Source organism: Lepidothrix coronata, unplaced genomic scaffold, assembly GCF_001604755.1.
Source record: "Lepidothrix coronata isolate B3197 unplaced genomic scaffold, Lepidothrix_coronata-1.0 Scaffold31, whole genome shotgun sequence".
Taxonomy (NCBI): Eukaryota; Metazoa; Chordata; class Aves; order Passeriformes; family Pipridae; genus Lepidothrix; species Lepidothrix coronata.
In genome coordinates, this window is record NW_016690211.1 from 4,997,981 (window position 1) to 5,021,722 (window position 23,742).

General features: G+C 38.4%; 1 protein-coding gene and 1 long non-coding RNA gene across 5 annotated transcripts in view; one reads left to right on the forward strand and one right to left on the reverse strand.

The window, feature by feature from the left end:
• On the forward strand, positions 1 to 23,529 carry LOC108495455. Its single transcript, XR_001874131.1, has 3 exons — positions 1 to 97; positions 5,749 to 5,836; positions 23,289 to 23,529. It is a non-coding gene; the product is annotated as an uncharacterized LOC108495455 (long non-coding RNA).
• The window catches only part of ARL15 (ADP ribosylation factor like GTPase 15), a 223,438-nt gene that overhangs the window by 56,397 nt on the left and 143,299 nt on the right, over positions 1 to 23,742 (reverse strand). The gene's annotated exons all lie outside the window — the stretch shown is intronic.

Genomic DNA, 23,742 nt, shown 5'->3' on the forward strand with positions numbered 1-23,742 from the left:
ATCTGGACCCTTCCTTGGTTACAAACTGGTCACCAAGGAAGGCCTAGCCCAAACCACCACAGGCAGTCAAGATGAAAGAAGAGCTAGTATACGGTAGGTGTAACAACCCAACCCAAAAGACATCTACCATTAACATGTTTACAGCTACTATAGCACAGAAGCTGCATACTTAGAGCACAGACTGACACAGTTAGGCAAGGTTCTGTAGTTGCCTAATTAATCTATTAAAAAGTCTCATTAACCAAATAGTTGACAGTCTTTTCTTATAATAGTTACAAGCATTATCTTAAGAGTGCTAAAACATAGATTTATCTTGATTTTAATAATTAATAATTCAAAACATATTTGATATTGTTTCATCTTTAATCCATTTCTTTGTCGGTCATAGGAACCAAAAGGAGTTTGTACTAGAAACATAGATTTATGTTTCATCTTTAAAATCAGTCAGATGCTATGGTCAAAGATAATAGCCATTGACCAAGAGAATGTGCCTACATAAACATAGGCAAGCTCAAGTCCCCACAATAGCAATAAGGAAACTCCAAAATACAGATACAAAGATAAGGAACTATCTAGTAGTTACAATCTCAAGAAGTTGTGGGGGTAGTGGACAACAGAGACTTATATTGAACCTTAGACAGCATCACCATTCTCCTAACAGGAGAGGAGACAATTCCTCACTGACAAGAGTTAAGGGTAACAGCAACAATTTTGGTGGAAGTTTGACAATGTGTTCATAGCTTCATTTTTGCCTGCTCCTTGTGCCAAGTGCCATTATACCAACAATTTCTTTCAGAATGTGTCTCACACATAATGCTCCATAGAACTGAGGATGACATAGTGAAAATGCAAGAATTCAGGTTCCTTAAAAGATGACACAAGAAACATACCCACTCAAGTGTTTAGTATCTCGATCAGTGCTCACCTAGCATTATTGTTCTTCTGCACTGAAAACTAGATTCAATTATATGTTAAGAAAAGTTTATGGGCTGATTTTCTAAAGCAAGCAGCTTGCAACTTGAAACACAGTTCAGAAATGTATACTCAAGACAAAAAGGCTTAATAAAGGTCAAAGATTCAGATAAATTCTGCACTTTTGGCATAAGCATTAGCTGTATTAAAAAGTATTCAAATGGACTTCAGTCACTTTTATGCTCAAGTAAGATCAATTTATAGTATTAAACACATCTGTTCTAGTATCTTTAGTAACTATGTTTACATAACAAACATGCTCTGTCATAGAATATTATAAAACTAGTATTACTTATTCAAGGATCTGAATTCCCCAGGAAATTATGTGGGGCCAAACACTATTATACAGTTTTTCATAAGTGCTTATGGCAGAACTTCAACTACTTTCCTGTTAATGAAGTGTCCAGAGTGGTTTTTTTCCATGTTTATCTTAAAAACATTAATTTTCAGAAACTAGAAACATGTGACAATAATGACTTCTGCATACTGCCAGAAGCTAAATGCAGCCTTTATAATGAGAAATATTAATATTAACTTATGGCTTAGTAAATCAGTTAGATTCAAAAAACGGGAACATTTTCACAATCAGAGCTGCGAATGCTAAAGCTTCTATCAAATAGCCTTTCACAGATCAAAGAGCCAGAGAACACCTATTCTATAAAACAGTTACCACAATATTTTTTTCTAGTTCAAAGTCTTATCAAATAGCAAGCATTCACTTTCTTACAAACAGGTCAATACTGTGACTTCTTCACCTTAACCAAACAGTTTCCCCACTGCAGGATATTTGGTCCTAAGGATTTTCATACTTCTTTGAAACACCATCAAGGCAAGGCTATTTTTAAAGAATATCATAAATAATAATTAAGCCTTAATCCCCACGTGAATAGCACTAAATAAAATTTTATTAGACCTCCTAAATTCGCAGAGTAGTCACTGGCCTAATTTGGGGAGCCTAGATTGACAAGGAGGTTCAAATTTTCACTGTATGCAAAATTCATTCTATACTTCATTTTAGAATCACAACACCCACTATATCAGATCCACACATAATTCTACATACATGCGAAGAGTATCATGAGGATACCTTCACATTACACTTTTTAGCAGAAGGTAAGTATTTATGTTCACTCTGTTCAGGCCCGCTGACCATGTTCATCTCAGACTCCCTAGCAATGCAAAAAAGTTCTCCCCAAAACAGCTTTTCATTTGGAAAATTACGTTTGCTTTCACATCTCCAACTCAAACTACACACACAGACACAGATTTCATAGCACATTTCAATTACGGGATATAGTGCATCTCAGAGAGCATGGGTACTATAGAGTGTCCCCTATACAGTTCTCAAACTGTAAAGTTTTGCTGAGTCACCAATAGATGATGCAAAAGCAAGTGTGTCATGTGTAGACAAGGAAGACAAGGGAAAGTATTCATTACATTTGCCAGTCTTTTTTTTTGTAGAAGTTTCTGGGTTTGTTTTTTTCTTTTTAAGTTTATTTGAGCATAGGTGTCAACTCTTTAAACACCTGTGAAAGACAATGGACAAAAACTGAAAGCTGCTGAACTTCCTAGTATGGTGAACTGTGGTTGAATGCAGCACCTACAGAGAACCCTCCCCAGCTGGCGAGCATCCTGTCGTGCTGGGGGCTGCAGAAGGCAGCCCAGTGCCATGCATGGGGCAGTGACTGTGCTATATATAACAAACTCATTAACATGGCTGTCATTGTCACCTGTCAGCAACTTTCCCTGGCATGTCAGAGGTCTCCTCTCCCTACAATACACTAGCATAACTGCTTGAGTAATTATTTGCTTATTTGGTTCAGTTAGAATGGTCTGAGCTAGTGTCAATATCAGTAATACACTTTTAAAATTATTTCTGCAAATTTTTTTAAACCTACGGAAGGAATGGGGGTAGTGAGCAACCACATGGGTTATGTGATGGGTGCTAACTTGCAGCAGGGACACTGTGAGGGAATTCTGGAGCAGGGAGGCAGGCAGAGTAAGAAGAGTGAGCTGTGGCAGTGGGACAAGCTCCCCCTGCTCAGCTGCAGAAAAAGGTCAGCAGTCAGAGACAGGGAAGAAGCATGTACCAGTAGCAACCCAGCACTAACAGGACAGCTCAAGGTCTTCACAGTAGGGCCAGGCATAGGACTGGGATCCTCAGTCCTACAACTGCAAGACACCCCACTTGTTAAAACGCCGGACCAGTTTGTGGCCGATAACATCAAAGAGCCACAACTGTGTTAGTTCCCATGTTCATAAGGAGCTAGCAGTTGACATCCATCACTGAGCATAAAAACACACAATTAGTGCCTCCATTGAGAGACACCTGGGCAACAAAAGTGACAAACACTTTCCTGATCGCCAGCTATCATATTTAATATAGCACTTTATAAGTATGATCTAATACATTGTGAGATTTGGGACATAGTGTTACTATGGTTATAACTTCCTTTGCTTTCTTCCCCTTGCAAGCAACACATTAAAAGTAGAGTAAGAGATATTACTGTTCACAGATACTAACTGGTCCAACTCCGGAGTCTCTTAACACAATTCTCTTTTTCCATAGTCAATGAAGGTTTATTAAAGGTTAGAAGAAAACAAATGGTCACAGTTGCACAGGCTGGGGGTTAAACTTATTTCTGCTAATTGAGATGGAAAACTTCTGAGGCCCAATTCCCACCTTAGGCTGCTTACTAGGTAACTTGCCAATTTTTAACGCTATTACAATTAGATTTACACTACCCTGCCAGACAAAATACACAAGGAATTAACTGGAATGATTACAAATGGATAATTTTTTCCTCTTTTTTTTTTTTTTACAAAAGCAAGTTACCCAGTTGCCAGAACCATATTTAAAATGGAACATTTACCAAGAGCTTTATGTGGTCCTCATAATTTCTGTGCACCTATCTGAAATCCACCAAAACAAGAAGAAGTCTATTTAGAAATATGGTTGAGGTATACTATAATCCATAAATAATATATGAAACTGCCTCGGGAGGATTTTAAAAGGGGTTTCATTGACATGGGTAAGAAATTTTGCGTTAGTGAACAGAAACAGTGGAAAACAATGCAACTTTCTTTGGATAACAGATCATTCTATTGTTCAGTATTGTAAAGAAAACCAAAGAGACTGAAATTATTGGCTCAGTTTAGAAATTATGACATTGAACAAATCAAAGTCAAAAAAATAAAAGCCCCCAAAACAATACTAGGAGATGAGAGGTCTGGTCAGGTTTTAGACAGACTATCCAAGCAGCTGGAAAAGATGTTGATTCTCTAAGGGAAATTTGTAATGTATTTGACTCATGTTTTTGTGGAGTTGCAGATTATCCTGAGGGGTTTGAAAGAAGTAACATATGCCAAAAAGTTACGAACATTATCTGGAAAATGATAGTATTTTAGTAGTTTTCCAATACAGCCAGCAATAGAATTTAAAGTTTAAAAAATAACGAAAGAAAAAGTAAAACAGAATTGGTGGGGTGGTCAAAATAAGAGATGACCTAATGATGAAGGAGATTCTTCTATTTTGTTTTCACAAAATACAAATAGGTTCATGTTTTCAAAAACTAGGTTTTCTTTTAAAAATGTTTTCAGGATTAATTTTTTTAAAATATTATAAATTCCTTTCTAATTTTCACAGTTTTATGTCCACTGAAATGACAGAACAGAAATAAAACTCATCACTAATACAGCTCTTACTGGCTTGTTTTTTCAAGTCACATATGTACTACACACTGTAAGTGACAGACTACCCTTAACATGTCTAATACTGTCTTCTCGAGTAAATCTGTTTTATAATGATTATGACTTTACAAACTATTTATTTTTAGAGATTTGCAATATGCTCCCTCTCACCATTTTCAAGTACTTCATAAAACTGGTAATTATGGAGATATTTTGTGTCTTTGTACAATTACATCTTCTCATGTTAGAAGCCAGCTTCATGTAATTTAAAATGGAGCTGGAATGGCTTATAATATCACAGACAAAGGTTGCTGTCTTCCTGAAATTTGTGAGGTGTTGAAAACAGACAACTAGGATGTGTCATCTTACTAACTACTAACGAACTAATAATTTACTGATTAATAAATTAGCAATAAAAGTAAATATTCAGAAACTAGTCCAAGTAACTGCCTCTTGTATCAGTGATAAGGTTTGGGGTTTTTTACTTCTATTTCAATGATCCAGCATTTAAAATTTGCAAGGGGGATACTAGGTACTTGTGGAAGGATCAATGCAGAATTTGCAAACCTTGCAAAGAAGTTGATTGACTAGAGTCAGTGACAGACAAGCTTCTGTGGGAAAGGATGTGCACGGTGCACCTGACTGATGACAAGGTGGGAAGGAATGTGATGGGTGCTTGGGGGTTGGCATGGGAAACCATGTCCCAGCAGGGTGCCCACATACAGGGCCCTAGGGGTCACACACACCTCCTCCAGCTGCACAGGTATCACAGCCTCACACACTAATGCAGCTGACAAGGAAAAGAAACCACTTCCCAAAAAAACGTGTCCAGGCTGATGGGAGCTAGAGAGAGCAAGTGAAACTGTAATGTGGAGAAGGCAAGCAGCACCAAGATCAAGTGCATTCGGAGTCATTAATATACAATTTCATGATTCTCAGAGTAAGAAACTTGACAAATCTCAGCCTGCCAGAGCAGGATGCTCATTCTTTCTGAGTCAGGGAAGTAATGAGTGTTCATCAAATTACTGATCAAGCTGAAGACAGCTTTGAACACAAGAAATGTTGATCCTCTTCTGCTACGGGAAGCCTTCAGTTACACCTCCTCAGATGGGCTGCTGAGGGATGGTCTCTGTCACCACACTGGGGGTTCGTGGCACAGCTGGGATCCTCACAGGTGGGTAGCTAAACCTGCTCTTTGTTGGTAGAGCCATACTAGTGGACTAACCAGCCATGTGGCCCAAAGACCAAAGCATCATTGCAAATACATGAGCAATACCAATTCTGAGACAATTTCAGAAAGCTGAGCACATGAAAGGAGATTGTAAGAGCCCAATTCTGTTCCCAGAAAAATTCAAAAGCATTTTTGCCATTAATTTTGTTTGGAAGACACAGCTCTGCAGAAGAATAATCAAGTTCAAACTGTTTGCAAGCTTAACAGTTTTAAGGTTGAATGATGAACATATCCAAACCTTCGGGGAAAAATTCTGCTTGCTCTTTTAGTCCAAAAATGACAATTGGAGTTTAAGCGGCACAGTTGAGCAGATCCAAACATCAGTTTAAAATTCAGTCCAGTTCCAGAACACAGCAGCCAACTGAAAAGTATCTAGGGACATCCAGATCAGACCAAAGAATTTATAATACAAAACCAGTCTTTATTTAATAATCACAATAAATGTTAAAAAGCAAATTAATATAAAGGTCAAAAAAGTCATCGCATTTACAAAATTCTGACCACAAACAAGTTAAATCTTAGAAAGTCTTAAACTGAGTTTTCATTTCATCTTGAAAAATTACTGGTTGAACAGCAGAACTTTAATTTTCAGTAGAAATTGAGTAACAAACATATAATAAGAAGAGTTCTGTTAGAGTGGAAGACCTGCATCTACTTGAAAGTCACAGTTTGGTGCTTTTTTTTTCAGCACCAACATAAAGGAATGAATATTCACAAACAAAATCTTTAAAACCAAAATGTTTTTTCTATGTCTTTAATTTAAACTCTATCTCAATTTTGAGTCTGTTACAGAAGTGGAGGGAGTCTTTTTAAGATGAGCTTAAACCCTCACACACAAATATTTCTCCATTTCAGTAATCAGATGGGTCTGTTTTAAGACAATAAGATGTGACAGGTAGCACATTTGAGGGAGATCAGTGATTCCCTTGGTTGCTCTGCACGATGCAGGTCTAAAGGCAGAGTGACATCAACCAGCCGATAAGTGCAGTAATCCCCTGGGAGTAGCTGTCATGTCTCATTGTCCTTATGAAAGAAAAATGGTAAACAAGGAAGCCAGTCTGCAATTATGAATTTATGGATGTTTGTTAATGAGTGTCTCAGACCTAGTCAGACAGCTCCTCTTGGAGTATTTTTCAAATTTCACAGGCTGTTTCAGAATGGTCCTTCAAAACTGATTAAAAATGCCACCATCATTAGATTATATGAGAAAAAACCCACATTAATACACTTCGAAAGCCTGGGGAAAACACACCCCCTGTAAGTTTCAGGCATCAGCTCTTTCCAGCGAACAAATAATCCAGGAATGAAAAAAAGAGGAGAGGGAGAAAGGGATTTAAATCATAATGGTACAAAAAAGAATGACCCAAGAGGACTTTAAGGACCAAATTTAATATATTTCTTGTTTAAGCCACATGGATAAAAATGAGGTATCAGAAATCATACACTCTGATTTATGCTAAAGGAATCCTTCAGAAAAATTGCCAGACAATTACACAAAAAGATAATGAGGATAAGATGACACAATTTAAATGCAGATCACCCAGACAGACACCCTCCTGGCCATTTATTAAGTCCAGACAGATGGTTCTTGCAGCAGTTCTCTTACCCTAACTATCCTTAAAATCAGGGTAAACACTCAGTAAAAAAAAAAAAAAGGTCTCCTTAAAATCTTTTTATTATTATTAATTTAAGGATTAGAATAAAACAGAATGTAACTAGAGCAGGAAAAGATCAGGACAGAGAGAGAAACACTGATGATTTATAATGAGTACTGGTACCAGACAGTGGAGTAGGGTTGAGATGGCACTGGATAAGCAGTTCATAAAATTGTCTTGGGCTACAGGTCATGTACAATACAACACAATATCTTTTTATGGGAGGGATTTACTTGCATGTCTGCTTAAACCTTCGCTACATGCCTTGCTATACAAAAGGTCCTTAAGAGAGGTACAGTGCTGTTTCATATATGGTGTTTAACAGTATCCAGGCACTAGTCCACAGTTGGGAATTTTATAATTGATCAGAACATATTTCCCCCAAATAAAACTAATTTTTCCACAGTTTTTTGAACAACAAAGGCAAACACCCACTGAGCTACCTGACAAAGCCTTCAGAGCAGTCTGTCCCTGAAAATGAGAAGCAGGTCACAGAATGATGCTTACTCCCACTAGCTAAGATGAAGCTAAGATGAAACTAAGCTAACAAGTTTTGTCTGAAACCACATTTTGTTTTCCTGCATTGAGCAAACCCATTACTACTCATCCATTGGATATGTTCCCCTCATTGCAAATGCAGGTGCAGGTGCCGCACAATGCACAATGCAAACCAATTTCTGAACAGTATGTCAGTGAGCTTGTAGACATGATGCCATTCTGGTCTAAGGACACAAGGCCCAGTTTACCCCTCTGTATTCACAATTCGACTTTGAAAAGTGGTAAGAGGGAGGGAAAGCATGGTCTTGCAGTTTCAATATATTTCTGGTCACTAGTGAACCCCCTCTCCCCAAGAGCATCTCTGCAGACCCTCCCTCTAGCAGACACCCCCACAGGCTGAGCACAGTTCAGCTGGAGGGCTGTCGTCCTCAGTCAAGCACTTGAAGAGACTTTGACAGAGCCACATAAGAGCTGAGTGAATACGAGAGATTGAACTTCATGTAGCAGTCTTGCATTATTTTACATGTTCAGGTCACCAAAGTGATCACTGCTCCAGCGCAGCATGTGGCAAAACCTTGTCATCATCTGCTTAGGAAGCAATACTGCCCATACAGTTAAAAGACACGGGACACAATGTTGTTCCACATCTACTCATATTTACACATTTGTATAGCATACAAAAATGATCTGATCCAAATATAAATATTTCTATGCAACTCTATTGTAAGAGAAGATGCATTAAGTTTCTAAAATGATCTTAGTTATATAATCACAGCAAACTCTAGTGCACATCAAGAAGAAAATATGTATTTGAAGAATTTCATATGTAATTACACGACATATGATTAAAACAGATGATGACATTAAAATACACTAAAAATGTGTATATTTTAGAATTAAAAAAAAATAAATTATTATTAATGATCCAAAACAGGACCAGGGAACTTACACTTCTATAAATTATACTGTTTTATGTAGATTCAAGATATCATAGGAAGAATAACAAAACATTTTAAGGATGTAAGGCTATAATGCTTGAGTATGGCCTCTCAAACTCCTTCACAGCACTTGATTTAGGTAAAAGTGCCTTCCTTTTTCAAACCTCAGATATAAATGGAACAAGAGAAATGAGATATCTTCTTGTTTAACAGTTGTAGCTGTATATAAGTTACTGTGCTGAAGATGTTTCTACTGTCATTATACATTCATTTGAGCAAGATAGAGTAGTTAATTGAATAAACTCCAGCTTATGTCAGCTCAAAGAAAAGGTTAGTCTTCATCAGTAGATTGCACCAGTAAATTTTACTTTGCTCCAGAAATAAAGAGGGGCATTTGCACCGCTGGATATGTCACTGCAGTTCAGGGCCAGTAATCAGTGTTTTGTGGAGTAATTTCTAAAACAGCTTATGCCTGGTCCACGCAAAACCTGACTTTGATTGTTGCAATTATATTTTTAAGTTGAAGACAGTAACATGGATGGCCCTTTCTTGCTACAACAAACTCACTATCTTCTCTTGGTACCAGGGAGCTATGAAGATCTATCTGCTATTGTCAAAAATTTAAGTTTTAAAGGCAAATTAATAGTATCAATTATAAAGGAAGTTATAATAAGCATCCATATCTGGAGACCTCTGAGTCCAGGATTTTAGAAAAATGAAGTCAAGAGTCTGCAGTGGTTAAAGCATAACCTTTGTTTCACAAAGGATCAGTATTTCTCCATTTGCTCCTATCTCCAAGAGTTAAAATTTCCTGAACTGCTGGTATTTACTTTATTGCCAGCTTCCAGAGATATCAGTCAAGAATCATTCAATATTGTGAGGGAGTTTTTAGAGGGGGGGGGTTGTTTTACTGTCAGCATTTCTGGTGTTTTTTTAAATAGTTATCTTCAACAAGGATCTACAACAGTAAATGCACAGTGCACATATTCAAGTTGTACTGGCTTGAGAAAAAATAGAGTTAAAGAGTTACCAAGCTCCCACCACTGGCATTTTTTCTCCTCAGAATAGGCAAAATTATTATGAATATTAGGAGCTGTGCACTGTCTGATCTTCCTATTTAAATCAAAACCTTTATTCCTCTAACTTCAAGGATTATGAACAACTTGATGAAGGCATATGATTACAGACTCGAGACAAACCTTATAGGGAAAACTTGCCTCTACAGTTTTTGATCACTTTGACTTAATCAAGCCACAGAGAATGTTCTTGTCAGAGATGAGCATGGTCTTTGCAGACACAGTGCATCATAAGAAACAAAAGCAGAGTTACCAAATGGAAACTGTCTAGACAGTCAGCAGAAACTTGAGCATTAGCAAGAGGCATCAGCACGCCTCTGAGCCACAGCAGGAGAGGGGTTTGCTCTTTCCCCAGAGACACTCTTCTCTTGAGCAGAGCTCCCACCAGTGAACAAAATGTATAATCATAGCTTTCTAAATGCTCTTGTCAGGTCTTATCTACTGCCTGAGCTCAGGCATCATGTGTGAGGGACTATATCCCCATTTTGAGGACATAGACACAGCATTTAACTACCCACACCATGCTGCTTAGCTGTTGCTTGTAGCAGTATGCACAGATTAAAAGTGAGGGAAGCAAAGGGCTCTCGTTTCACGTCCCGCTTTCACTCTTGTTTGGAATAAAGGGATGATAGCATAATGATTCCTGAATGTCTTAAAGAAGGAAATGTAACAGTGTCCTAAATTTCCTAATAACTCAAGCATCAGATTACTTCAATTCTAATAATGATTTTTGTTTTATAACCAAACCTGTAACTTAATAGCAGTGGAACCATATGGAAAATAAACTAAGAATGCTGATATTTAAAAACTATAAGCAAATAAATATAATTTGATTCTGGTTTTATTTTTGCTTCTCTTAGTATTTTTTAAAAAGGCCAGTTGGGTTTCCATAAGTATATTTCTTCAGCAAAAATTGATTCTACAGATGTTTACAGAGTTAGAAAAGCAAAGAAAGTGTTGCAAATCAGGCTTGGGAAAAATCATCACAGACTGCTTTCATCAACTGCATCACAGAAACACTTTAATATTGAGCCTTCACCAACTATAAACTATAGGAAGTATCTAGTGCATTAGCTGTTTCCTGCTGGTACCTGAAGTTTAAACATTTGTGCACAGAATGTGTAACTTAACAGTAGGTTGACTCTACAAAAATCAGTTTTGGAAAGATTGCTTAGGTTACAGTAACGTTATTTGACCTATTAGTTTTTATGAACATTAGCATAATATTTAAATATATTCAAACTGCCTTTTTTTTTAATCTGAAAAAGTCAGCAGTTTACTACCACTGGCAGTTAAAATGATGCTAGTCTCAGTGGCAGCATGCCTAACCTCAAAATCATTGAGGTTCATTGTAGCAAGCAAGCCACTAAATCTCCTCAGTGTCCAGTGGGGACAATCAGAATTGTGCTGATTGAGAGGAAACTACAACAAGGATACAAAAGGGTCACCACACCTAAACAAACATTGTGGCTGAAGGCAGTTTCAAACTTTCTATGTTTCATAAACTAGAGAGACTTCTTTTTCCAAGGAAAAGCAAAATGAGATTCAAGTCTTCCCATTTATTTTCTCTTAAATCATCTGGTTTTCTAGTGTTTTTTCTTTACACCCTGCCAAGCAACATTATAATTTACAGAAGTTTTTGCTGATAGAAAAAAACCTGGAAGCCCTCTCCAATGCCAAGTGACAGCAGTTTAGAGAGTTTAACTGATGAGTAATGCACTGATGAAATACTGCAACGCAAATTTGTTTTCAAAATATTTAGGACTTAGAGATTACTTGCGGAAATGGTAATGTTTCCTAACAAATCAAATGTTTCAAGAACAGACCACCCAAATGTATTATCATAAAAAGAAGTCAGTTACTTAATTACATAATAGAACAACCCATTTCCACATTTCTACTTTACTTCTCTATTTTACTTTTTTTATTATTTTATTTTAACAAAATGTATCCTCTCTAGAGAGTAAAAGATTTACAACAGGAGGCTGGTTGAATTAATTTGCTAATAACTAACTTCCTCGTGTTCCAATTCTTTAGGAAATAGTTTAACTTGAACCATGGTACTCTACATACAGCACAAGGAAATGAAAACACTACCCCTTTCCCGCATCTGAAATGGCTTTACTGAGACCACCTACACTGACTTAAGCTGTGCACACACTCAACTAAATTTAAAAATTACAAAATGATTTAGGTTGGAAAAGACCTTTAGGAGCATTGAGTCCAACCACTAACCTGTCCAACCACTTGCTGTTAAGTCCACCACTCTGGACCACTTTTCTGGTGCTTGACAATTTCTTCACTTAAGTGAAGAAATTTTTCCTAGTATCCAATCTAAACCTCCCCCTGGCACAACTTGAGGGCATTTCCTGTCATCCTGTCACTAGTTGCTTGGGAGAATAGGTCAACTTCCATATTACACTTCATCCTTTCAAGTAGTTGTGGAGAGTGAGGTCACCCCTAAGCCTCATTTGCTTCACATTAAACCACCTTCCTCAGCCATTCCTTTTCAGACTTGTGTTCCAGACCCTTCCCCAACTCCATCAGCCTTCTCTGGACTTGCTCCAGCACCTCCATGTCTTTCTTGTCATGAGGGGCCCAGAAGCAGACACAGGATTCGAAGTGCAGCCTCACCAATGCTCAGTACAGAGGGACAATCACTTCCATGGTTCTTCTGGCTACACTATGGCTGATCCAAGCCAGGATGCCATTGGCCTTCTTGGCCACCTGGGCATACTGCAAGCTCATGTTCAGCAGCTGTCGACCACTATCTCTAGTGGCTTTCCAGACGCTCTGTACCAAGCCTGTAGTGCTGCCTGAGGTTGTTGTGACTGAAATGCAGGACCTGGCACTTGGCTCTATGAAACTTCAGACCATTGCCCTCAGCCCTTGATTCAGATTGTCTACACCACTCCACAGAGCCTTCTAACTTTCCAGCAGATCAGCAGTCCCACCCAGCTTTGTGTCCTCTGCAAACTGACTTGCAAGAGCACTCAATTCCCTTGTCCAGACCATTGATAAAGAAGTTAAACAGGACTAGCCCCGATGCTGAGCCCTGGGGAACACCACTAGTAACTAACTGGATGTAACCAACTGGATGTAACACAACTACTTTCTGGGCCCAGCCATCCAGATAGTTTTTTACGCAGCAGATAGTACAACTATCCAAACCATGAGCAGCCAGTTTCTCCAGAAGAATGTCATGGGAAACCATGTCAAAGGCTTTAATGAAGTGCAGGTAGACAGGATCCACAGGCTTTCCCTAATCCACTAGGCAGGTCACCTGATCATAAAAGGAGATCAGGTTGGTCAGGCAGGACCTGCCTTTCCTAAACCTGTGCTGGCTGGGCCTGATCCCTGGTTGTCCTGTATGTGCCATGGGATGGCACTCAAAAGGATCTGCTCCATGATCTCCCCAGTACTGAGGTCAGGCTGACAGGCCTGTAGTCATCTGCATCCTCCTTCTGGCCCTTGTAGATCGGCACCACATTTACCAGCTTCTGGGGAGGTTGTCTCATTTAGCAGACTAACCAGAACCGCTGGTAAATGATGCAAAGTGGTTTGGTGAGCATTTCCACCAGCTCCCCCAGCTTTCTTGGGTGGATCCCATCTGGTCTCATAGTTTTGACTGAATAGCTGGTCTTCCTATTAAAGACTGAGGCAAAGAAGGCATTAAGTACCTCAGCCTTTTCCTCACCTTTTGTTACCATGTTTTCCCCTCTGCATACAATAAAGGATGGAGATTCTCCTTAGTCCTCTTTTTGTTGCTAATGTATTTATAGAAACATTTTAATTGCCTTTTATGTCAGTAGCCAGATTAAGTTCTGGTCGGGCTTTGGCCTTTTTAATTTTCTCCCTGCATAACCTTACAACATCCTTGTAGGATTCCTCACTTTTCTGCTCCATCTTCCAAAGGTCATAAATTCTTTTCCCCAAGTTTCAGCCCAAGCTCTCTGTTCAGCCAGTCTGGTCTTCTTCCCTGCTGGCTCTTCTTTTGGCACATGGGGATGGCCTGCTCCTGTATCTTTAAGAGTTTCTCCTTGAACAACGTCCAGTCTTCCTGGACTTCTTTGCCTTTCAGGATTGTTTCCCAAAGGCCTCTGTCAACCAGGCCCCTAGACAGGCCCAAAACTGTCCTTTGGAAGCCCAGGGCAGCAGTTCTGCTGAACCCCCCCCCAAATGTCTGAGAACCAAAAACTCTTCAATTACACGATCACCGCGCCCAAGATGGTCTGTGACCATGTCACCACCCACCAGTCCTTCTCTGTTCAAAAACAGCAGGTCCTGCGGGGCATCTTCCCTCAGGGGCTCATACACCAACTTGTGTGAAGTTCTCTTCCACACACTCCAGGAACCTCCTAGGCTGTTTCCTCTCCACTGTATTGAATATCCAGCAGATATGTGTTAAGTGGAAGTTCTCCACAATAATAAGGGCCAGATTCTGAGACTTCTCCCAGCTGCTTACAGAATATTTCATCTGCCTCTTCATCCTGGTTGGGCAGTCTATAACAGACTCCCACCATGGTGTCTGCTTTGTTAGCCTTCCCTTGATCCTTACCCATAAACACTCAACCCTATTGTCACCATCATTGAACTTTAGACATTTAAAATACTCCCTAACACAGAGGGCTACCCCACTGCCTCTCCTTCCTTGCCAATCCCTTCTGAAGGCTTTATAGCCCTCTACTACAGTATTCCAGTTGTGAGAGTCTTCCCACCATGTTTCCATGATGGCAACTACGCCATGATTTCTGTGCTGTGCAAAGGCTTCCAGATTCTCCTGTTTGTTGCCCATGTTGTGTGCATTGGTGTAGATGCACTTCAGCTTGGATCAATATCCCATCACGTTTTGGGGAGGAAGAAACCCTAATTCCTATGTGACCATTTCAAGGCACTTCCGTGGTTTCTAATATATCAATAACCATCGTGCCTTTGCTGTTGCACAGATCTCCATACCCTACCTCCACAGAGACAGCAGAACAAATCATCTTGATAGCACACTTAATTAGTTCAAAGTATTTTATATCAATTTCCTCACAAAGATTGGTCAAGAACTACTACATTTCTGCACTCTGTGCAGAGAGACATTTCTTGAGCTACTTCACAGATTTTTACAACAGGTCACCTAAATATCGTATTTCTCAGACTCTCAACCAGTCTTCTTTGACAAAACATACAACTGAAGATTGCTTAACCAGTAAAATATGAACTAGAAATAATTTACATAAAAATTAATCTTCCTGATGATGGGTTATCCTTTATTTACGAGACACTGAATAACTTCCAGCCATTCAGAGCAGGTCTCCTACCTTTAAACACAAATAAAAGTTCTTGTTAAGACATCACAAGGCCTTCACAATACTGCCTTAATGCACACATATATTACTAAACCTCTCCCCCATATCTTAACTATCGCTCAAAATGAGTAAAAATATTTTCCTAAAATGTATGCAGCAATACTATGTCTAAATGTTCAGAGAGCTATCTACCAGCAACATGCCTTAAACACTGGGATAGCCTTGTGAATATTAAGCAGACAAAAACTCTATTTTTCTATTTGAGAGCAAAGTGCTGAAACAACTACTTCGTACTTGACTACCTATAAGACATATTGCGTGTTCATCACCATTTTACAGAATATTAAAGTCTACTAAAGGGACTATCAGTATCTGATGAGAAAGCAATATGTATTGGCAATATATTAGAAAAGGGTAACAAAAGGACAAAGTATTTAAATAATTAAATTTCACTGCAGATAACTTTAGTGGGTGCCATAAAATGTGCTATATCTGTAAAAACATGAACATACTGAAGGGGAATACAGAATAAAACTGGATCAGAGGTGCTCTGGCAAAGAAAGCAAGGAAAGAATAGGGATTTTGTAAAAGAATTCAGCACTGGTCCTTCTCCTTTTCTGAGCAATTACCCTACATTTCCTTCTGGGACTGTGACAAGACATTTGTTTTTTCTTTCTTATTTTATTGCACTGCAGGCCTACCTTTAACATATTCAGTGGATGAATACGCACTTTTCTTGGGTGGCTGTCCAACTGGTGTACTTTTTACGTGAACCTGAATTTGAGGGGATCCTATACCTCATCTGAAACTAATCTACCGTACGAAGAAACTTCTAGTTATCTCCTCACTGCACTAAAACTGTTTAAACCAGATGTGTCAAAGTTATTCTGCAAGAAGGGGCTGAATTCCATGTTTAATTATGCCCCATGGAGCAGGTCATAAACCTCATGCTATCACTGACAAACTGTTTTCTGATCCCTCTTAAAGAGAAGCTGCTTTGGCCCAATGGCTAAACAGAGAAAACAGACCTATAAAAAAACTGTTTTAGCCTTTCTTTGTAAACACAAGGAAAATAATTGGAGGAGAAAATGGTATTAGATGTTAATGTAGCATTGACTGACAAACATTTGGGCTGTATAACAGGATAGAAAGTTAGCAGTGTGGAAGCGGTTTTCTCTTCTTGGGGAGTATCCCACTTGCCAGGTTCTGCAACAGAATGACTGGAAGTTTCTACCCTTCCCATGTTACAGCACAGTGTGGTTGCATGGTAAAATGGACCACGGAGACACCCTAAAACAAACAACTCCGAAAAGACAGAAGGGTACATCAAAGGATGCAAAATTTCAGTGGTTCTGTTTACCTCAAAGACATCTCTACAGTCCAGGTCCAATAGCAGTGTTAGTACAACTATTGGTAATGAAATTTGCAGTTTGGAAATGAGGAAAAAGCAACCAAGGACAGGGCTAAGGGAAAAAAATGGGGGAAAAAAATGAAGATTTTTTTTTAAATCCAGTATGTAATCTAAACTATCTCCATTGACCTTTTCAACATCACTGGAATTATTTGAGAATTTTTCATACCTCACTGCAGTACATAGCTCACAGTTGATCAGCACTGCTTCATACCTTACTTATTGTTGACAGACTCCCCCAAAATGTGCTTGTTCTTAAATTACTGGCGGGTTCAAGTAAAAGAAAGTCATAATTTTTGCTAATACTGGTGGTCTGCATGACCTTGGATCACTGCTTTTTGAACATTCTACAATAAATCATGTGACTTGGGCTGCTATAGTTTAAACCCTCCTATGTTTTGAAAACTTTCTATACATTTTTCAGAAGCAATACTAGCTCACTCCTTATTAGGCATGTAAATAAAAGACTTTTGCTTTTCATGGATGGGAATAGTCATGCCATCCCATTTTCTCTCTAGTTTCAGTGGTTTATCAACAAGCTATCACCTGAGACACTCTGCTAAGAGCAAAAAGCTCTATGTTACAAGAATGAGACAGAAAAGACTATGTGAAAATAACCTTAGGAACAGAAGAAAGAACAGAGAAGCCCACCCAGGTTCTGCTCATGGGCATTAGGGAACCCCAGCAAAGGGAAACAGGATCTCTATAGTTCACTCAGTGTGACTTCAGGCAAGAGCCTGGAATAACATCGTAGGCTGGCAGGTCAGCTGTGGCTTTATCCCCATGAGTCTTGAAAATTCTAAAGAGAGATTCCATAACTCCTCTGTCCAAGTGCAGCCATACTCTCCCATGGAAGATTCCTTCCCAATGTTCAGACGGAGCCACCCAAGCCGCAACTTCTAGCTATTACTCCTTATGTCACCTGGCTCTACCAAGAAGAGTTTGATTTCACTGTCTTTCTAACTGCATCTCAAGTAAGCAACTATTCTGGTTGCGTTTTAGCATTCTCTTTGCCAAACTGGAGAAGCCCAGCTTCCTTGCAAGCCTCTTTTGCTAAGAAGGTGGGTCCTGGCTACCCTGTCAGCTTGCCACTGAACCCTCCTCACTTTCTCCACATCCCTGCTGACTTGGGAACTCCCTGACCAAAACACAGTATTCAGAGAGGAAGACAAAGGGCACAGCAACTTGTATGCAGCTCTGCAGAGCTTCTGCTAACACCCAGAACAAAATTTGGACAACCTGCTCATGGTACTAATCACTCATGCAATCTGTGCAATGAAAATGTAACCAGAAAGAGAGAGATCCAGATGGTAGTGGCTAGAACTGAAATGTAATTAGTTCAGTCAATACAGTAGTGTATTTTTAGATCTTCCACTAGTCAAAACAAGAGATGTTGCTCAAGTAAATTTAACATTGCTTAAAAAAATTTAAAAAAAAAGATTGCAAAAACTGTATGCATGTCAATTCTATAGAGACTTTTTTTCTGACAACTTAGGCAAGAGCTGGAAAGCATATTTTAATTCATACGACGGTTAAAGGTAAGAGCACTGCCAGAAAATATGATTTGGAACAATTCTTGGAATACAGAGGTTCATCTGTTTTGCAAAAGAAAGAATCAGAAGCACATAAGTATAAGCAGTTATTTTAAACTTGCCTATTAAGCAAGGACACCAATAGCTAACAGATGCAGTTATTTGCAAATGGTTTCAGCAAAACATACATACTACATATGACAACACTTCCCCCACCCTCTCCACCCGCCCCCCCTCCCCGCCAACCCTGATTGAAACCTCTGTCCTGGTAGAGACATGACAATAATACAAACCTGGCTATTAAACTCAGCATTGTCTGACAACTATTACACTAGATATTTAATCATGTTTCAGTAACAGTATCTTTCAGATGATTTCACAGCAAAGTTCAAATGTAGAAAAATTAATCTAGATTGTCATTTCCCAGAACTATTTAAACCACTCAACAGAAAACTTGCCTTCGTTGGAATTTTTCAGTGTGGACTAAGAAAAACTGTTTCTACTCTGCAAAAAAACAGACCTAATTGTTTCCAAACACACCTCAGAATACTGAAGAAACCCAAACTTTTGCAAAGCAGTTTAAACACCCTGGCTTTGATTATCATTGACACATAACACCCATTACATTGTTTGGGTCTGTTTTGATAAGTGCTACACAAACATATTAAGGGTGAAAACACAAGAGGAAAACATCTCATCTGGGAGGAAAGAGAGGAAGGAGACACTAGCCAAGTAACAAATGGCTACTTCATGTCTCTAACTGTGTAACTGGCAAATTTCAAGAAGCAGCAGTCAGAGAGCAGGGTATGAACTTCCAGAAGAAGGGTAGCTAAGTGGAACATCTCTATGAGCAGGCCATCACAAGGAAAAGGCACTGTAAGTAGAGGCAGTGTCATACTGGAGAGCAAGCAATCTGGTGAAAAGCCAGATAAGTGCATTCTAATTATAAAACAATGTAGTTCTTAAATTTAAAATAATTATTTTCTAATTAAAAAATATGGGTGCAGGGGGGTTTTATGAAGGGGGGAGTTTGCCTTGATTTTTACTTTGCTTTCTTAGTGTGCCATAGGGCCAACACCAAGGTGGGGGGGATCCAAACAAAAAACCCAAAACTAACACAAAACCTCCCCATGTCCCTAGAAAAATAAGACAAGGCAGTGAGGAACTGAGTTATCCATTTCTAGAAGTGCACAGGACAAGCTACGGGTGTGTTATATTACATTTCAGTGGTTACAAAACTTCAGTGAAGTGGTGAAGAGTCACACTGGCTCAATGCAGAATAGCGGTGGTAGCCAAGATAACAGTGATAAACCACTTTAAAATGTCCAGTGCACCACAAGAGAGTTGTGTTTCAATGACATCAAAAATACACGGCAAACCAATCATTAAAATCACTCATTCAAATCACAGTTTGACAGTTTTCATGGGGCCAGTTTTAAGATTATGGATTTTTTAAAATTTATTTATTTATTTAGGCATTTTTAAGAAGTGACAAGCCCTTTTATACGTAGGCTGAACTATAATTGCTTTCTAAGTTGCTGCAGACACAGTTCAACTTTTGTTGTTTTCATCTTTTGCTTTTACTTTTTGCCTAAACAATTTTATGAAACATTCTTAGTTTCTGCCACCTTCTACCCATATTAAGCAACCTAGGATTCTAAACCAGGGCAGAGTTTTCAGGCTGAATGCAGAGTATTCTCCACTCCCCTAATCCTGCAGAACCTCCTCCACCTCACATCTGCAGGGCTGGAGTATTGCCAGTGGCAGGTCTGTTCTTCACAGCACCATTCCTTCGATGTCTGTAGGGATTTTCTGCAGAATTCTGACTATATCTTACTAAAACTTGATGCCCTTTGATGATAGTTTGATAGCCTGTGGAAATTTAATTGACTGTCTTGCATAATTTCTAGAATTGCTGGCATTCTCAGGAATAAAGAAACAAACGCCTTGATTCACACTACCATGATTACTTGTAATTTTGGCAGCTCTGCAGTTCGGACCCAAGGCTGAAGTGGCACAGGAGTAAAACCACTGTTTCCTGTTCCTGCAAACTGGCTTTTGAAGTTGTGGCTGTAACACACTGGGTAGACAGCTTCTGGCCATAAACACAGGACAGTTTTTAGGACTAACCACCATGCACTTTCCACAAAGTCTAAACCAAGATTAAAATAATATTTGCATCAAGAGAAACTATAGCTGTAAAGAGAGCTAATTTTATGCTGGTATGATTGGCATATTATACCTGAACTTGCTCAGAAAGTATGTACTTTGCTTTAATACAAAATTAGCTTTGGGTGTAACTATTATTTGTTTTTCAGCAGAACCTACAAACTATTTCTATTTGCTTGCATCTAAATGTAACAAAAAGATGTTCTCCACACCCATGAAGTTTAATTTTAGGAGCCAGAGGCTTCTGAAAAACCCAGGTGAGCCAAAAGCTGGCTCTCATCTTCCTCCAACCACAAATGGAAAGGTGGAAAGTCCTAAAGAAGTAACAGCCCTAATCCTATTACTCCTTCTCCACTTTCACTCCATGCCAACCAAGCTTCTCCAACTCAGTCACATTCACTGTCTCCCTCTTGCGGGATTAATGGTCCTTTCCTAGTTGCTGTCAGAAGGTAGTCTTCACCATCAGGAAACTTCCTTTGCTGTAGCTAGTGTGTCAGATCTATCTGAGATTACTGATTTTTTGCTTCTTTGTTTTTGTTTTCTGGCAGAACTATAAAAGGAGAGTGGCTACATTTTAAAACTAAAAATTCACTTGCTAGATACTGTTGGTCATCACTCATTTATTCTCCAAGATTATCATATTCCAAGCACTGCTCCAGTTCTACCACATACTGCAAATCACTATGGAACATCTGAATTAATATTTTCCATCATGTGAACAATGGAAACAATCCATTTTTAAAAAAATTAATTCCTATACTTCATCTTTATTTTTCACTTTTTGGAAATTAAATTAGGAGTATTTTTATCAATTTTAACATTTCCTCTATTTCAGCTGAGGAATCAATGGTTTTGTAGGTATTGAAACAAAAATTTTGGCTGAACTGCAAATAACTGAATTGCTGAGTGTGTCTGTGTGTGTATATATATGTGTGTGTATATATATATACATATATATATATATATATATATATAAATCCATGCACAAAAAGGCAACACCCTGAGGTTACATTATCTTTTCAAGAAGATCCTCCTTTATTATTTTTATCATGGTAGAATCTATAAACCCCACTAGAGATTGGGGCCCCACTACATGATATGCTGTGCAGACATCTATTACAACTCAGTTGCAGCCCAAGAGAGTTCACGAATGTGTATTTCTCCTACAATGCACATAAATACAGTGTGGCTGTTCAGTTCTTCAAACTTGGCTGAATAATACCCCCGAGAGCACAGACAATCAAGAAATTACTATGATTTGAGTTTGACTGTTTATATATTTTTTAAAAACACTAGTTACTGCTTCAGCTTAAAAACATTTTGAAGAGCAATGTATTAAAAGACGAACATCAAATGGACTTGAACAATTTATAAAGGCAAGCCTAACTAAAAATCAGAAAGTTTCTTACTGCTGAAGAAGTCAAAACGGAGTGCTTTTGCAATGGCAAACTCTTTTTCCATATGGGAAAAGGTGGGGTAAATGTTTCAGTTCAGCTTTAAAACAAAGAAATTAAATTGGCTTCTCACATTATCAAGGACAAAATATGACTTGGTGGGTCTTATATCTTTCACTCATCTCACAACGTTTCTTAGTGCTGCACAATCACATTCACAATGACAGCAGCTCATCTGACACACACACACACTCGTTAATTTTGTTTTATTGCATTATCTGATGCGCAGCTGTTGACTTGTACCCATTGCAATTGATATTGCACATATGAAACAGAGGCTCAGCCCCAGAACTTAGAATGCATGCATAACAGTACAAACAGCAGATGGATGCAGACAATTTCTAAAAAGGAGATAAAGCTGGTCAGAATATTCTCAGCATACCAGCAGATGCCTGGGTCTTATATATCTAGATATATATTAAAAACATAATATATATATATATATATATAAAGCTTCTTTTGAGCATAAAGGTACACACAGAGAATGAAGATGCTTGTTTAAGTATTAGGTGAGCAATGGAATTTATCATCATAAACAGAGTTAGAACAGTTCACATAGGCCTGCAAATGTTCCTATTTAAACATTTCTTTTCATGAGAAAGGAAGTCATGAATAAAGAGCTCTCTCGCTCTCTCTTAATATGCAGTTGGATTCCACTAGGAATCCCCAAGCATTCACTTCCCTTTTTTCCAAATTCTAAAAAAATACCAAACAAAAAAAACCCACCCCACAACCAAACCAACCAAACAAAAAGAACAGCAACAAATCACCAAAAGACCCAAGAACAAAACCAAATCCAAAAAAACCCCACCAAACAAGAAAACCCAATGCTTTGGCATCAACAGCATTTATCAGTCAAATGGGTCCTGTGTATTTCAAATTTTGCAGTGGCAGTGGCAAGAATATAAAACACAGAGCATGTGAATAAAAAGATGCACCAGAGACTTATCATGATGATTGTTTACTGTGAAGTTATTGGCAGATTCCCTCTGATCTGATCTCAGGATTGTATCAGCAAGCTACTGAATAGGTAAACCTTTAAGTACAAATCCTTAAGGTAAACTGGGAGCAGTAGCTGATGTAAATGTAACACAAGTATTCTCAAATCTATCAATTGAAAATTGTTCACATTCTTGCTGTTACCTTACTAAAAGCAGCACTTCCTTTCAAGTTACTAAGTGCTATGGTCCAAAATTAAGTTCATGGCATCGAGGATATTAAAACATTAAACATTTACCATCAAACGACGTAAACATTAAAACGGTTAAATAAATTAGAGGATCAAGGCCTCTAGGATCGGAGGAGAGGAAAGGTTTGTAACTTTGCTTTTCATCTCTATGGCTCTCCCTCCCTTCTCTTTTTCAGTTATCTTGCTTCTTTTCCACCATCTCCAACTCAACAGGAGATCAAAGGATGTTCCACCCATAGTAAATCAAGCCAGAGACTGCCAGTCTGGAGAACACAGCCAACGGACAACTGCAGGGAAAATTAACACAACTGCACTTTCATCAGCAACAGAGGTTAATAATGTTTTAAGAGTAGAAGTCACATTTTCACTGGGTTCACAATTACAAAAATGGAGTCTGTGGTTTAGACATCCAATAAAAACAAGGTAAAAACACATTAAATTATTCACTTCTTAAAAATAACTCAGAAGTCCATTTTCACTGTTCTAGGAAAATACTATTTTCAAAACATGTTAGTTCTTTTTAAATGCTTAAGTTTATATTCAGCATGATTCAGTCTAATTTCTATTAACATGTCTGCAAGTGTAACAATATCCGTATCCTTTTCAAGCTGTTTGAATGTGGGATTTTTT